General features: G+C 48.1%; 1 protein-coding gene across 7 annotated transcripts in view; it reads right to left on the minus strand.

Moving 5' to 3' along the window:
* Nucleotides 1-16,804, minus strand: part of dennd2b (DENN domain containing 2B) — a 570,638-nt gene that overhangs the window by 417,669 nt on the left and 136,165 nt on the right. Inside the window, exon 1 of one of the 7 annotated variants that reach the window (XM_072466474.1) lies at nt 12,322-12,552. The exons of the other annotated variants lie outside the window; for them this stretch is intronic. The gene's annotated coding sequence lies outside the window, so the exon portion shown is untranslated. Of the gene's footprint in view, nt 1-12,321; nt 12,553-16,804 lie in introns of those variants that run through there. 7 annotated transcript variants of the gene reach the window in all.

Genomic DNA, 16,804 nt, shown 5'->3' on the forward strand with positions numbered 1-16,804 from the left:
ACCCCCACCATTGTCAATGGATTTCCCGGTGACTGCACCCCTCATCACCGGGAAACCCGTGCGCCGGCATGGGACCAGAATATCTCGCTGGCATAAACAGCCTGTAGATCGCGCCCTTCAACAATCTTGGTCAAAGAAGTAAGTTTTAAGCAATACCCCAGCTGAGGAGGGGATCTCGGGCAGTCAGAGGTTCTCTAATTAATATGTTAAATTTCTCCGAAATGGTTAAAAGCAATGGCAAACATTGGTAAATGATATTCAACTAATCTAGCAGTTGTAGTACAGGCAGGAGACCAGGAAAGGGGGATAGGCGACTTACCGCTGAGGAGGGCAGAAAGGTGCTTTCGGTACCTGGGGATCCAAATAGCTAGGAGTTGGGGGGTCCTACATAAACTGAATCTGACGAGGCTGGTGGAGCAGATGGAGGAGGACTTCAAAAGATGGGACATGTTGCCGCTCGCGCTAGCGGGTAGAGTGCAGTCGGTCAAAATGGTGATCCTCCCGAGGTTTCTTTTTGTGTTCCAGTGCCTTCCCATCATGATCACCAAGGCCTTTTTTAAAGAGGGTAGGTGGGAGCATTACGGGGTTTGTGTGGGCGAATAAGACCCCGAGGGTAAGGAGAGGGTTTCTGGAGCGCAGTAGGGACCGAGGTGGGCTGGCACTGCCGAATCTGGGGGGCTACTACTGGGCAGCAAATGTGGCGATGATCCGTTAGTGGGTGATGGAGGGAGAGGGGGCGGCATGGAAGAGGTTGGAGATGGCATCCTGCAAAGGAATGAGCCTGGGGGCGCTGGTGACGGCACCGCTGCCGCTCTCGCCGACAAGGTACACCACGAGTCCGGTGGTGGCGGCAACGCTAAAGATCTGGGGCCAGTGGAGACGGCAGAGGGGTGCAATGGGAGCCTCGGTGTGGTCCCCGATCAGGGGTAACCATCGGTTTGTCCCAGGGAGGATGGATGGGGGTTTTCAGAGCTGGCATCGAGCAGGGATTAGAAGAATGGGGGACCTGTTCATTGATGGGACGTTTGCGAGCCTAGGGGCACTAGAAGAGAAGTTTTGGCTTCCCCCGGGAAAAGGTTTCAGATACATGCAGGTGAGGGCGTTTGTGAGGCGGCAGGTGAGGGAATTCCCGTTGCTCCCGGCACAGGAAATTCAAGTGTATCTCGGGTGTATGGGTTGGAGAGGGCAAGGTGTCGGCGATATACTAGGAGATGAAAGAAGAGGGGGAGGCGTTGGTAGAGGAGCTGAAGGGTAAATGGGAGGAGGAGCTGGGGGAGGAGATTGAGGAGGGGCTATGGGCCGATGCCCTAAGTAGGGTTAATTCCTCTTCTTCGTGTGCCAGGCTTGGCCTGATACAATTTAAGGTGGTTCATAGAGCGCACATGATGGGGGCGAAGCTGAGTAGGTTCTTTGGGGTAGAGGACAGATGTGTGAGGTGCTCAGGAAGTCCGGCGAACCATGTCCATATGTTTTGGGCATGCCCGGCACTGGAGGGGTTCTGGAGGGGAGTGGCGGGAACAATATCTAAGGTGGTGAAAGCCTGGGTCAAGCCAAGCTGGGGGCTAGCAATATTTGGAGTAGTGGACGAGCCGGGAGTGCAGGAGGCGAAAGAGGCCGGCATTCTGGCCTTTGCGTCCCTAGTAGCCCGGCGAAGGATCTTGCTAATGTGGAAGGAGGCGAAGCCCCCCAGCGTGGAGGCCTGGATAAATGATATGGCAGGGTTTATCAAGTTAGAGAGGATAAAATTTGCCTTGAGAGGGTCTGCGCAGGGGTTCTACAGGCGGTGGCAACCGTTCCTAGACTATCTCGCGGAGCGTTAGATGAAGGTCGGTCAGCAGCAGCAGCAACCTGGGGGTGGGGAGGGATGTTTTACGTGGGGGGGAGAAGGGGGTCTGTCTGGGGGGTATTTGAGCAAGAAAATACATGTACAAAGTTCTGTAACATATCGTTTTACCATGTTTATGCCTTGCTATGTGCGTTTTCTTTCTATTTGTTACAAGGGGGGGGTTTGTTTGTAAGGGTGAAAAACTGTTAAAAATCTTAATAAATATATTTTTAAAAAACAAAAAAAACTAATCTAGCAGTTAGATGTCATGTTCAATCTGTTTACACTATTTCACCAATTATGACAAATGAACGACGTGAGCAGAACAAGGGAGGGATATGCTAAAATTGGGGCAAGGACAATTTTGGGGAGGAAGAACAACCTGATGCAAAATGTGACCAAGGCTGAGTGGTCTTTAGGATTGGGTAATGGAACCGAAAACCTTGGATTCTTTTGGGATTCTGTTTGAATGGAATGAAGGGTCTCCCTCCCTCGTCTATATTTACGTGGTCTTGAGTATGAACATCGGGTCAGGGAAAGGTGAGATCAACAGAATCCCTTGCTGCTACTCAATGTTGAGGCTTAGAGAACTGGTTTACTGGGTGAGTTAATGGAGGGTGGTTGGCAACTATGGGCTGCATACTGGTACAAGTTAGTGCAAGGAATGGAAAGGAAGCTGGAAGTAATAACCACCGTGATTATAGATGTCCTAACAATTTAAACCCGGAGACATGGCTGGATTATTGACTGAGACTGCGGTGTACTTCAGCAATATTACAGCAACATTTCAAACATGGGTAAAGCAATCCTCATACCATTCCATGGCAAACACAAAGCATTTGGATGTTCAATTGTTTAAAAGCGATTGGTTTGTAGGCAAATCTCAGTGCAAAGACTTATGAAAGAGCAACAAATTTAAGCAGTTTTAACCATTACTGTCACTAAGTTCCTGACAAATAAAAACAGAAGCACGTTAGTTTTCTGCGACAGGCTTAGACATGGTGCCAATTGATCTGGAAGATGAGTAGTCTTTGAATGCTGAATTAAAATCAATCAATTTACATCAACCCCACATGATACCATGTAAATGGGCTGCTTGGTTCCCTATCGGAGCCTGCCATGCGTTTAGTTTTCCAATGTTTCAGACTAGTTATAGAGCCTGAATGCAGCAGACTGGCCCCTTCAGGAAGGATCAAGTTACTTGAAGCTTTTTCTTTTTCGAACTGATGAAAGGCTAAGCCAAATGTAATTGGCACTGATTGAATACCGAGACTATCGAGATACCAGAAATACATCGAGTCTGAACTTTGATTGCCGGGGTACCGCTGCAGTCAGCCTACTTGTAAGTAATCTGCTGAAAGGTTCAAAGTGAGTGAAATTTACCAGCAGCCAGGTGAACCGCTGGAATGTTGCAGAGCAACTAAGTGAAAGCAGGAGGGTCAGGGAAATGTAAAAACAATAATAATATTAACCTTTGTTGTCACAGGTAGGCTTAGATTCACACTGCAATGATGTAACAGTGAAAAGCTCCTAGTCACCACATTCCGGCGCCTGTTCAGGTACACGGAGGGAAAATTCAGAATCTCCAAATTACCTAACAGCACATCTTTAGGCATTTGTGGGAGGAAACCGGAGCACCCGGAGGAAACACACACAGACACGGGGAGAATGTGCTTAATCGTTGGTGATTTCAACTTCCCCAATATTAATTGGGATACTCAAGAGTGTTAAAGGCTTAGAGGGGATGGAATTCTTAAAGTGCATCCAGGAGAGCTTTTTGAGCCAGCATGTAGGAAAGTCCTGCAAAAGAGGGGGCTGTACTCCACCTAGCTTTAGAGAATGAAGCCAAGCAGGAGGTAGAAGTATCAGTGGGGGAGCATTTTGATGATAGTGACCATAACTCAGTAAGATTTAACGTAGTCATGGAAAAGGGCAAAAATGAACTGGAAATAAAGGTTCTGAATTGGGGTAGGCCGAATTTAATAGGATAAGACAGGATCTGGCCAAAGTGGACTGGGATCAGCTACATGTAGGGAAATCCACATCAGAGCAGTGAGAGTCATTCAAAAAGGAAATAGAGAGAGTGCAAAGCCATCATGTACCCGTAAAGGTAAAGGATGGGACCAAAAAGTTCTCTGCCCGAAGGAGAAGAATCCTGGATGTCAAGGGAAATACAGCATTAAGTCTGGAAGAAAGGGACAATTAAGACAGATATAGAGGGCTGAAAACAGTGCATGCCCTTGAGGAGTATAGAAAGTGTAGGGGGAAACTTAAAAAATAAATCAGGAGTGGCGGCATGAAAAAAACACTGGTGGGGAAAATGAAGGAGAATCCCAAAGTGTTTTATAAGTATATTAAGGGCAAGAGGGTAATCAGGAAAAGAGTAGGGGACAAAGTGGCGACTAGGAGATTTTCACAGTAACTTTATTGCAGCATTAATGTAAGCCCTACTTGTAACACTAATAAAGATTATTATTATTACCTGTGTGTGGGACTGAAAGACATAGGTGAGGTATTAAATGAGTATTTTGCATTTGTGTTCACTATGGGGAAGGACGATGTAAGTACAGAAAGCAGGGATGAGGACCGTGATATAATTGAACAGATTTGCATTGAGAGTGAGGAGGTGTTAACAGTTTTAGCGGGATTAAAAGTGGATAAATCCCCAGGCCCAGATGAGTTGTATCCTAGGCTGCTGTGCAAGACAAGGGGGCAGGTTTCTGGGGCTCTGACGTTAATGTTCAAATCTTCTCTGGCCACAGGAGAGGTGCCAAAGGACTGGAGGACAGCTAATGTGCTACCATTATTCAAGAAGGGATGTGTGGAAACATTGAGTAATTACAGGCCAGCGAGTCTAACATCAGTGGTTGGGAAATTATTGGAAAAAACTCTGAGGGACACAATCACCACTTGGAATCAGCATGGCTTTGGCAAGGGGAGATCATGTCTAATAAATCTGATTGAATTTTCCAAGGAGGTGACTAAATATATAGATGAGGACAGTGTAGTCTACATGAACTTCAATAAGTCTTTTGACAAGGTCCCTCATGGAAGACTGATCAAGAAGAGTCCATGGGATCCAGGACAGTTTGGCAAATTGGATCCAAAACAAGCTAAGTGGCAGGAGGCAGAGTGTGTTGGCCAAAGGTTGTTTTTGTGACTGGAAGCCTCCGCAGGGATCAATATTCGGTTTGTAGTGTACATTAATGATTTAGATGGGAATGTGGCTGCTGTGGTCAGTAAGTTCCCACTTGACACAAAAATTAGTGTTGTGGTAAATAGCGAGGAGGAAAGCCCGAGATTACAGGGCTGGTCAGATGGGCAGAGCAGGGGAAAATGGAATTTAACCTTGAAAAGTGAGAGGTGATGCATTTTGGGAGGACTAACCAGGCAAGGGAATACACAATGAACGGTAGGACGCTAGGAAGTACAGAGGAGCAGAGGGACCTTGGGATGCATGTCCATAACTCCCTGGAGGCAACAGGACAATAAGGTGATTAAAAAGGCATATATTGCCAAGGCATAGAATACAAGAGCAGGGAGGTTATGATGGAGCTGTATAAAATGCTGGTTAGGCCACAGCTAGAGGACTGTGTGCAGTTCTGGTCGTCACACTCTGGGAGGGATGTGATTGCACTAAAAAGGGTGGCGAGGAGATTCACCAGGATGCTGCCTGGGCTGGAGCGTTTCAGCTATGCAGAGAGGCTGGTTAAACTGGGGTTGTTCTCCTTTGGGCAGAGAGGGCTGAGGGGAGGCGGGGGGGAGCTAAATGAGCTGTACAAAATTATGAAGGTCATAGATAGGGTAGATAGAAATAACCGTTTATCCTTAGTCGAGCGTTAAATAACCAGGGGCATTGATTAAAGGTAATGAGCAGGAAATTTAGAGGGGATTTGAGGAAAAACATTTTCACCCAGAAGGCGGTGGGAATCTGGAACCCTCCTCCTGAAAGGATGATAGAGGCGGGAACCCTCACAACATTTAAGAAGCACATTGGTAAGCACTTGAGATCCCATTGCATACAAGGCTATGGGCCAAGTAGTGGAAAATGGGATTAGAATAGCCAGGTGCTCGATGGCCAGTAGAGATGATGGGCCAGAAGGCATACAGTTCTGCTTCCAATCAGCAATGGTTCATTTCTTCAATTGTCACCTCATCTCAATGCAACCTTCCGCTGATAACGAGGTGTAAAAATGATCCATTTAACACACGTTAGATCAAAACCTGGCTCTGCTGTTCGACGTCCCAATCACTCAGCTGTTGTTTGTGCAGGAACGGACATATTCTTAACTCGGTTGCAACATTCCTTGGGCTGGATACTCCACACCCTCTCGCCGAAATCGCGGCCAGTGCGGGGGCGGAGAATCGATGTTCCGTCAAGAAATCAGGGCCAGCACCGGGTCACCGATTCTGCGGGTCCCAAAAAGCAGCATACGGGCCCCAAAAAGTGGCATACTCAGAGTACGCTGCACCGCCTGGGACCATTGCCAGAGGCCCACTCAGCAATTCTCCGCCCCCGACCGGCCAAAGTCCCAAAGGCGTGGAATGCTCCAGCCGGTCGGGATACTAGCGTGGTGGCTACGGACTCAGTGCAGGGTTCGAGGGTCGGGCGCGCGGCCGATCGGGGGGTCTCTTTCTTGGGTCTGGCTCCGCGGTCCCAATCTGCCGTGGAGCATGGCGCACCGCTGGAGGCCGCCACCGTGCGCATGCGCGGCCTCTGACCCTGAAGTGTGGGGGCCCATATCTGCAGCAAAAGCTGCGAGATTTACTCCGGGTCCCTGCTGGCCCCCTGCAGGGCTGGGAATTAGTGTCCCTTTGATCCAGGATTTTCAGGAGTAAAACTCTACCATTTTGATGCCAGAGTTGGGACATAGCCCCAATAACGGAGAATCCAGCCCTAAGTATTTGTTTCTCATTCTCTGTCCTGACAAATTCCAGAATTTTCAACATACTCCTTGTGGTATTATCAGGTATTACAGTACCCAAGAGGCCGAAGACCATTGGTTAAACCTAGTAGTTTACCATTGGCTGTTGGTATGTAGCTCCACCTTGACAGGCGGGGTATAAGAACCGGTGCCGTCCCAGCAGCCCTCACTTTCTGTACCGAAGCTGCTGGGGAACAGTTCTAGTCGATTAAAGCCTTCAGTTGTTACAACCTCATCTTTTGAGTGTAATTGATCGTGCATCACTCCTTAATGGTTTCAACTGACTTTAACATGAACAATCAACAGACTTGTCAGCTTTGATGATTCTTGCCATTTGCGTCTTGCATTCTGTTGAGTTCGCTTCCTCACGGCCACACCACTGAAGACAAGGCAAACAAACCGATGCCCAGTCACCAAATTCCCCGGACCCTCATTAGAATTTTAGTCCATCAGCGGTGTCTCCTTGACTTCTCTATTCCTTCTGTCTCGCCATATCTTCCTTAGGTTGCAGCTCACTCTGAGCTCTGTCCAGTCTAACACACTCGCTCCAACCTAACATAAAAGCTAATGCTGCCAGCAGCACCTGAATTCAAATGTCCCAAACTTCTGTCAAGTGAAAATGAGTAAGAATATTAAGAATCAAATCTTATTTTATCACAATGGAAAACAGTCGCATAATGTATTGAACCAGTAGAAAATGATGCATAATTTAACAATGCACTTTAATGATGAACTGTAATTCGCCTGTAGCAATTCCACAAACTAAAAAAGGAGTAAGTTTGATTTTTAACAGAGATTTTAGAAGGCATGATGCTCACTGAAAATAAAGCACCCTTGGAAAATTAAGAATAAAAAGGTGCTAATGTCTCAGCAAAGGTAATGGCACTAAAATTACTCTCAATAGCACTGGTCAGGGAAAGAAAATCATTTTTCTATTCATTCACTGGATGAGGGCATCACTGGCTTGGCCAGCATTCATTGCCCATCCTTAATTACCCTGGAGAAGGTGATGGTGAGCTGCTTTCTTGAAGTGCTGCAGTCCACGTGGTGCACCACCATGCGGTTAGGGAGGGAGATCCAGGATATTGACCCAGTGACAGTGAAGGAACGGCAAGAAATTTCCAAGCCAGGATAGCGAGTGGCTTGGAGGTGAATATCTAGGTGGTGGGAGGGCGGGGCGAGCTGATTCCGTGGGGGGCCTCTATGGTGGCCAGGCCCCTGAATGGGGGCAACCGATCAGCAGGCGGGTTCATTCCGGGGGGTGCCTATGTTCCTCCGTGCCGGGCCCCTGTACGGCTCCGCCATATTGCCCGGGGACCAGCGTGGAGAAGGCCGTGGCGCGCATGCGCAGACCCGCACCGACCCTGGCGCACGTGTGGGCCTGCGCCGGCCGTGGTGGGCCGGCTTTCGGTGCCAGAACACCGCACAGCACTCCAACGCTGTTCTAGCCCCCGAGGAACAGGTGACTGACTGGGCCTGGAGGCCCGTTGACACCGGCGTCGCTCGCGCCAGTTTTGACACCGGCGCCAACACTTGGTCAGGATATCGGAGAATTCCGGCCCATGTTTCTGTAAAGACTTGAGGAAATCAAAGGATGAAAGCTTGGCTGCTGAAGGGCGGAATTCTTCCATGCAAATGACTGAAGGTCAGATTTTCTGATATCGTCCGTGGGCTGCCCCGCTGCAAGTGACAATGGCGAATTTCACATTCCAGCCAAAACTCCATTCACTTTCAGGGCCACCAGATATCCAAGCTGTGAATGATGACAGACGCTTTCTGCCCAAGACTCATTTCAGGCGGGAAAATCGGTGAGAATTCCGCCTGATGTTCCAACGCAATTACCATTGCAATCCACGAAACTGAAGTCATTTTTTGGAGCCTTGGAAAATTCCTGCTGGAAAAAATGTGCAGGACCTAAAGATGCTGGCCCCCAACTCCTCAGAGATTGTGGTGCCAATTCTATAGGGTGCCTAATCTCCAGACAACTCTAAAGCCACCCCCACCTCAGAACTCACTAGGTACCCTTCCCCAGCGCTGGTACCAGTGGTACCCCATCCCCTAGTGACTGACACCCCACTATTGAGTTGCCGAAGGCCCCGCTATTAAGGCTCACCCTCCATCACTTCAGTCCCCACCTTCATTTCCCTTCCCCTCGATCCCACTCCACCCAATTTCATGGCTATGCCTCGTCTCAGGTCCCACCCCTTTACACCCTGCCATTGTCCCCTGACACCCTGGCAGTGCTCCTTGGCAACCTGGAAGTGCCAGGGGCCAGAGCCTTGCCCTGTTCCCTGCCACCCAGGTGCTGTAATGGCCTCCGAGCATCCCTCTTTCCCCCCCCCACCCCCCCACCCGGCATGCTCACCATGTTTGGTCTCCATTGATGGAGACCGGCAGCGAATCCTGTTGGCCTCGCGCTGTGCAGGCAGGGATGGTGAAGCCAGGACAATCAGACTAAATCCCGGAAATGCGTGTTTAAATGAGTTAAAGTAATCATTCAAATGTGAGTCAGGTTCACGCTCAGCGAGGGCATGAAGCAGATTGCATCCGGTATCACGGGCCAGAAGCATCGCGCTTGGTTCGGTGGCTAATGCAAACTCAGTTTACAGGCTCTCCTGCTATTCTCTGGGAATAGCAGGATGTGCATCAGGCACAATGCGGGTGGAGAGTAACCAGGGGTTAGACCATGAGTTGTGACCTTCAGTTTTGTTTGGTACTGATAAAATATATTAAATACGGTTTTGTAAATAAAAAGAAAATTCCAATTAAGGGGCAATTTACCGTGGCCAATCCACATACCCTGCACATCTTTGGGTTGTGGGGGTGAGACCCACGCAGATATGGGGAGAATGTGCAAACTCCACACGGACAATGACCCCGGGCCGGGATCGAACTTGGGTCCTTGGCGCCGTGAGGCAGCAGTGCTAACCACTGCGCCACCGTGACACCCCATTAATTACCTTAATATTTAATAGTGCACTCATTTCCGAGTCAGAAGGTTATGGGTTTTAATCCTAATCTAGGCCAGTGTCATTCAATAGGATTCAAAAAAGGTTGTAAGGATAGCCCCAGCAATCACAGGCCAGTCGGTTTAACATCAGTAGTGGGAAAGCTTCCAGAAACAATTAGTCAGAATAGAATTGGTAAACACTTGGAACATTGTGGGTTGATTAGGAAGAGCCAGCATGGATTTCTAAAGGGGAAATCATGTTTAACTAACTTGCTGGAGTTTTTTTGAAGAGGAAACAGAAATGGTCAATGAGGTTAATGCCATGGATGCGGTGTACATGGACTTTCAGAAGGCATTCAATACAGTGCCACGCAACAGACTAGTGAGAAAAGTTGTAGCTCATGGAGTAAAAGGAACGGTAGCAATGTGGATACAAAATTGGCTCAGTAATTCTTTGAGGAGGTAACAGAAAATGTCAATGTGGGTAACTCTGTCGATGTGGTGTATATGGGCTGTCAGAAGGCATACAACACACGATAGACTTGAGAAAAGTTGTACCTCGTGGAATAAAAGGGACAGCAGCAATGTGGATACAAAATTGGCTGAAAAATGGATATTTTTTCGGGCTGGACGATGGATTGCAGTGGTGTTCCCGAGGGATCAGTATTGGGTCCCTTACTTTTCTTGATATATATTGATGATCTAGATCTTGGTGTGCAATATTATACCAATATTTCACTATGAAAATACACATTGCAAACTGTCATAATGTGATTTAATGCAATTCATTTGTCAACTGAATAAACACCGTTCTACAGTGACCTGAGCCACAGGGACAACGAGGAGCCTGAATTCAGTTCTGCAAAATTAGAACATAATTATAGCAAGCAGCATGATTACAGCAACATCGCAGGGCCAGCAACAGGCCAGAAATATTTAGAGTTTTTGGAGGTCAATTCTGTTTGACCCACTCGGAGGAAAAGGTTCATGTTCAGAGCAGAAAGATGCTCCTCGGGGCAAAAGTGCACTGAATGAAAGAAAGCAGCTGATTTTAATCAGGCTGTGGGACTGAGCTTTCAGAGAATCCTGCTGCTCTGCACTGAACTTCTCATCTCACACTTTTAAATTACAGATTGGACCTTTCTTCCCCTCCAATGGCCCAGCCCCAACACACATGATGATTGACCCTATTCGGCCCATTACAGAATGATACGTTCAAAAAAATATACATCAACACTAACATGGATGAAGCCACATAGTCTGAGGCATCCATATCCATGCTGCCTGTCTCAATGATCTGTTTGTTTTATGTGTGCCAGACAACCATTTAATAACTGAAAATCGTCCTAATCTCCAACCTTCCTAATTATTCATTCGTCCCAGCTGGTGATGGATTTCTTATCAGGAGAATGTTGTTCCTTAGTGGGGAATGGGCTGATATTAAAGAGATTTCTGCTTAACTCATGACAGCAACCATTAGGAGTCAAAATGTTTCTGTCTGCTAGCCATGTGTAAAGGTGCCATCTGCTGTGGTAGAGAGCGGTACAGACAGAAAGGCCCCAGGCTTGAGCTCCAGTCTGCATTGAATTAGCTCTCTCAGCCAAAAACCATGGGCTGGATTCTCCGAGCTTCCGCACCGAAATCGCGATCGGCGCGGGGGCGGAGAATGGGCGTTTACGCCTAAATCCGGTCCGACGCCGCTCTTGCGATTCTCCGGTCCCCGCGCCCTGGAGAATGGCTCAGGAATCTCGCGTGCGAACTACGCGGCACAGGTAGGGGGCCATTGACAGAGGCCCCCCCCCACACACACACCACGATTATCCGAGGAAAACTGGCTGAGTTCCCGACGGCGTGGTACTAACGGCCGTCGGGAACGGCCGGTGGCGGCTGCGGACTCAAGTCTCATGGATGGCCTCATGGATGTCCAGGGGGGTGATCAGATGTGGGGCCTACATTTCTGGTGCTGCTCCGCGGACCGAGTCCGCCATGTCCCATGGGGCGGCCACCGCCGTGCGCATGCGCGGACTCCCGACCGGAAGTGCGGCCCCCTGCAGGTAGGAGAATCACTCAGGACTTTCTTAAGGAAAGTCCAGAGTGATTCGCCAGCGTAAAAGGGGACATAGCCCCATTATTAGAGAATCCACCCCATAGTTATGGAGTTACAGCCAGCCCTCAATACCTAAGCAACGCCTTAGCTCCCACTCCAAATCCGCCCTGCCAGAAAATGATTGTACACAGACACCAGGTGAGAACCAGGTTACACTTGCCCTCCACAGCCAAATAGCTCCAATGCTTGCTATCTAAGAAAACAAACGACTGAAAGATTTGGACAAGCTATTGAAGGGACTCCCGATGCCTATCTGATAGTGCCTCCAGCACAAGGGGAGGAAAGGACAGAAAGTTGGGAAAAAGTCAAAATTCCCTCTGGAATCACACCATTTGTGTAAAATCCTTCTGTGCTCAAAGTCCTTGTTTCATTCGAAGTAAAAAGAGCACAGCTCTATAAAAATTAAACTGAGATGTTTGAAGTAAACGTGCCATCGCCCTTTTTAAAATCAAGCTGTGCTGCGACAGAAGATACTTGAGAGGATTCTATTAATTCAGTCCAATTGTCCACTCACCATGTTGCTGGATGTTTCGTCCTGTGATCACATTCCTAAGACATTCCTGCAGTGCTTGCCTGAGTATGGTGCTTTGTGAAGCGGTCCCCAGTCCCCGGCTAAGTCACCCTACCAGCTGCTTACATTCTGAGCGCATTGTCCTCTCAGACAGATAGTCTCTTCACAGCTCAATATGAACCAGATGGAAATAATTCAATCATTTTCTTTTCCTTAGGCCTAACTCCCAAACTGTTCACAGTTTTTTTTGAAAAACATATAAAAGAAACATTTGCAACTTTCCAGGCTAAGGCACAAGCAGATTGTGACTGCGAGGGCAGAAGTTACTCTGAAAGGACCCTCCCTTTTGCAAATGTTGAGACCACCCCCACCCACTTCCCTGTCGAACACAACAGTTCTATTTACTAGCACTGTCGTCACTGAGCCTTTCAAAACAGCCCGGTTCCCTCACAGGAGTTAGCTTATTATTTGTCCCTGAAAAATGATCTTCTCCTTATTCCAGGGAAATTTGGGAGTCTGGTCAAGGTCTGCCGTGTGTCATCCTGCACGTTAATCCACGGAGGCTGGTTGTGATGTCCTTTCTGTTCAGGAGGAGTGAGTAAATTCAATTCCCCTTTGGGTTCCAAGCTGGGGAATTCGGAGAGGATTTCTCATACTCACTTTCAGTTGTTCTGCTCACATTTGGAATCAGTAAGTTTCACGTTGGGGTAGATTTTCCAGTTCCGCCTGCCTGCCACAGGAATCGTCGCGGGCAGGTCAGAAAATTTGACGGACCGTTTAAAAGACCATTAAGTGCGGCTGGGAATATCTGGTCTTGGAGTGGGCATGACCGGAAAATCACACCCGTAGACTTCCCTGGCTGACAAAACCACTGGATGCATAATATGAGGCCACACCAAAGTCATGATTTAATTAATGAATTAATAAATCACGTTACAATCTCTGTCGAGACCAATAATAGCTTTTAAAACATTTGATATTCCAGTTAACATGAAAGGATAACATGAGATTTAAGACTTTTTACTGGAACAAAAGATTAAAAATACAAATGACTAAACACTATTTTTGCAGGCAAGTTATAATTTAAACCTCAGGAAAGAACTTGCCCCTCTCGCCTCCCAAGTGTTTACGGTTGTCCTTTTCATTTCTCAGTCTGGTAATTTATAATCTCAGAACCATCGTTCACAGTGAGATTTTCCCCCTCAAGAGATTATTTCTTTAGCACAAACTAGGTGAACCTTCCAGCCTTGTTTCCACTTGTGACTTTGGTCTCTCAATCTGTGCGCAAACTAATTCCTGTATGGTGGACAACACAGTGATTTGCTGCCTATAGCTGTTTTCCCTCTCCCAAATACTGGCAGACTAACCTTGGCTAATTTTTCACGGAAATCGGAGAACCATTCTCCTCTCAAAGTCCATGTCCATGGCAACATGAAGCCATGGGCATTGTATCCAGATAGACATGCTGATTAGTGATCTTTGAGACCCCAACTCTCTTTTATCTTGGAAGTAAGTGGGCAGCTTAAAACACAGCTGTTTACAACCAGACATTCTCAACACATTTCTGGAACTTTGGAGACATTCAAGACGCAATTCTCTAGTCTTGTTACGCTCTCACTGAAGCGAAACGAGGTAGGTGATTAGTGGGAGTGGCCAAAAACGAGAACTGCGCCAGGCACTTGAGTCCAGGAACTGGAGGAGGCTGGTCCGGGGGGGACGGGGGGGGGGGGGGGGGGGGGGGGGGGGGGGACCTCCAGAGGTTCCTTGTTATAGTCCAGTGCCTCCCCATTCTGATCCCCAAGGCCTTTTTTAAGTGGGTCAGTAGGAGCATCATGGGATTAGTGTGGGGGAGAAGTGTGTTTCTGGAGCGGAGTAGGGACAGAGGGGGGTTAGCGTTACGTACTCTGTGTGGATATTACTGGGCTACCAATGTGGCGATGATACGCAAGTGGGTATTGGAGAGGGAGGGGGCAGCGTGGAAGAGGCTGGAGATGGCATCCTGTGTGGGCACATGTCCGGGAGCGCTGGTGACAGCACCGCTGCCGCTCCTGCCGACTAGGTACACCACGAGTCCGGTGGTGGCGGCGACTTTGAAAATTTGGGGGCAGTGGAGACGCCACGGGGTGAGGTAGAGGCTTTGGTTTGGTCCCCGATCCAGGAGAACCATCGGTTCGTCCCGGGGAGAATGGATGGAGGGTTCCTGAGTTGGCACAGGGCAGGAATTAGAAGGATGGGGGACCTGTTTTTAGATGGGACGTTTGCGAGCCTTGGGGTGCTGGAGGAAAACTTTGGGCTTCCCCCTGGAAATGCCTTCAGGTAAATGCAGGTAAGGGCGTTTGTAAGATGGCAGGTGAGGGAGCTCCCGCTGCTTCCAGCACTCAGGATCCAGGATAGGCTGCTCTCGGGGGTGTGGGTTGGATAGGGCAGGGTCTCGGCGATCTACCAGGAGATGCAGGAGGAGGAGGAGGCCTCTGTGGAGGAGCTAAAGGGTAAATGGGAAGAGGAGCTTGGGGAGGAGATAGACGAGGGTATGTGGGCGGATGCCCTGGGTAGGGTTAATTCTTCTTCCACTTGCGCCAGGCTTAGCCTGATACAATTTAAGGTTCTTCACAGAGCGCATATGACAGGGGCGAGGCTGAGCAGGTTTTTTGGGGTGGAAGAACACAGGGCAAGAGTTATAGCTGGGGGAAAGGCAATTATGATGCGATATGGCAAGACTTAGGATGCATAGGATGGGGAGGGAAACTGCAGGGGATGGGCACAATTGAAATGTGGAGCTGGTTCAAGGAACAGCTACTGCGTGTCTTTGAAAAGTATGTCCCCGTCAGGCAGGGTGGAAGTGGTCGAGCGAGTGAACCATGGTTTACTAAAGTAGTTGAATCACTTGTTAAGAGGAAGAAGGAGGCTTGTGTAAAGATGAGACGTGAAGGTTCAGTTAAGGCGCTCGAGAGTTACAAGTTAGCTAGGAAGGACCTAAAGAGAGAGAGCTAAGAAGAGCCAGGAGGGGCCATGAGAAGTCTTTGGCAGGTAGGATTAAGGATAACCCTGAAGCTTTCTATAGATATGTCAGGAATAAACGAATGACTAGGGTAAGAGTGGGGCCAGTCAAGGACAGTAGTGGGAGGTTGTGCATGGAGTCCGAGGAGATAGGAGAGGTGCTAAATTAATATTTTTTGTCAGTATTCACACAGGGAAAAGACAATGTTGTCGAGGAGAACACTGAGATACAGGCGACTAGACTAGAAGGGCTTGAGGTTCTTAAGGAGGAGGTGTTAGCAATTCTGGAAAGTGTGAAAATAGATAAGTCCCCTGGGCCGGATGGGATTTATCCTAGGATTCTATGGGAAGCTAGGGAGGAGATTGCTGAGCCTTTGGCTTTGATCTTTATGTCACCATTGTCTACAGGAATAGTGCCAGAAGACTGGAGGATAGCAAATGTTGTCCCCTTGTTCAAGAAGGGGAGTAGAGACAACCTTGGTAACTAGAGACCAGTGAGCCTTACTTCTGTTGTGGACAAAGTCTTGGAAAGGTTGATAAGAGATAGGATGTACAATCATTTGGAAAGGAATAATTTAATTAGAGATAGTCAACACGGTTTTGTGAAGGGTAGGTCGTGCCTCACAAACCCTATTGAGTTCTTTGAGAAGGTGACCAAACAGGTGGATGAGGGTAAAGCAGTTGATGCGGTGTATATGGATTTCAGTAAAGCGTTTGATAAGGTTCCCCACGGTAGGCTATTGCAGAAAATACAGAGGCATGGGATTCAGGGTGATTTAGCAGTTTGGATCAGAAATTGGCTAGCTGAAAGAAGGCTAAGGGTGGTGGTTGATGGGAAATGTTCAGCCTGGAGTCCAGTTACTAGTGGTGTACCACAAGGATCAGTTTTGGGGCCACTGCTGTTTGTCATTTTTATAAATGACCTGGAGGATGGCGTAGGAGGATGGGTGAGTAAATTTGCCGATGACACGAAAGTCGGTGGAGTTGTGGACAGTGCGGAAGGATGTAACACATTACAAAGGGACATAGATAAGCTGCAGAGCTGGGCTGAGAGGTGGCAAATGGAGTTTAATGCAGAAAAATGTGAGGTAATTCATTTTGGAAGGAATATCAGGAATTCGGAGTACTGGGCAAATGGTAAAGTTCTTGGCAGTGTGGATGAGCAGAGAGATCTTGGTGTCCATGTACATAGATCCCTGAAAGTTGCCACCCAGGTTGAGAGGGTTGTTAAGAAGGCATACGGTGTGTTAGCTTTTATTGGTAGAGGGATTGAGTTTCGGAGCAATGAGGTCATGTTGGAGCTGTACAAAACTCTGGTGCGGCCGCATTTGGAGTATTGCGTGCAGTTCTGGTCGCCGCATTATAGGAAGGATGTAGAAGCATTGGAAAGGGTGCAGAGGAGATTTACCAGGATGTTGCCTGGTCTGGAGGGAAGATCTTATGAGGGGAGGCTGAGGGACTTGAGGTTATTTTCTTTAGAAAGAAGAAG

This window comes from Scyliorhinus torazame, chromosome 10, assembly GCF_047496885.1.
Source record: "Scyliorhinus torazame isolate Kashiwa2021f chromosome 10, sScyTor2.1, whole genome shotgun sequence".
In the NCBI taxonomy this organism is placed as follows: domain Eukaryota; kingdom Metazoa; phylum Chordata; class Chondrichthyes; order Carcharhiniformes; family Scyliorhinidae; genus Scyliorhinus; species Scyliorhinus torazame.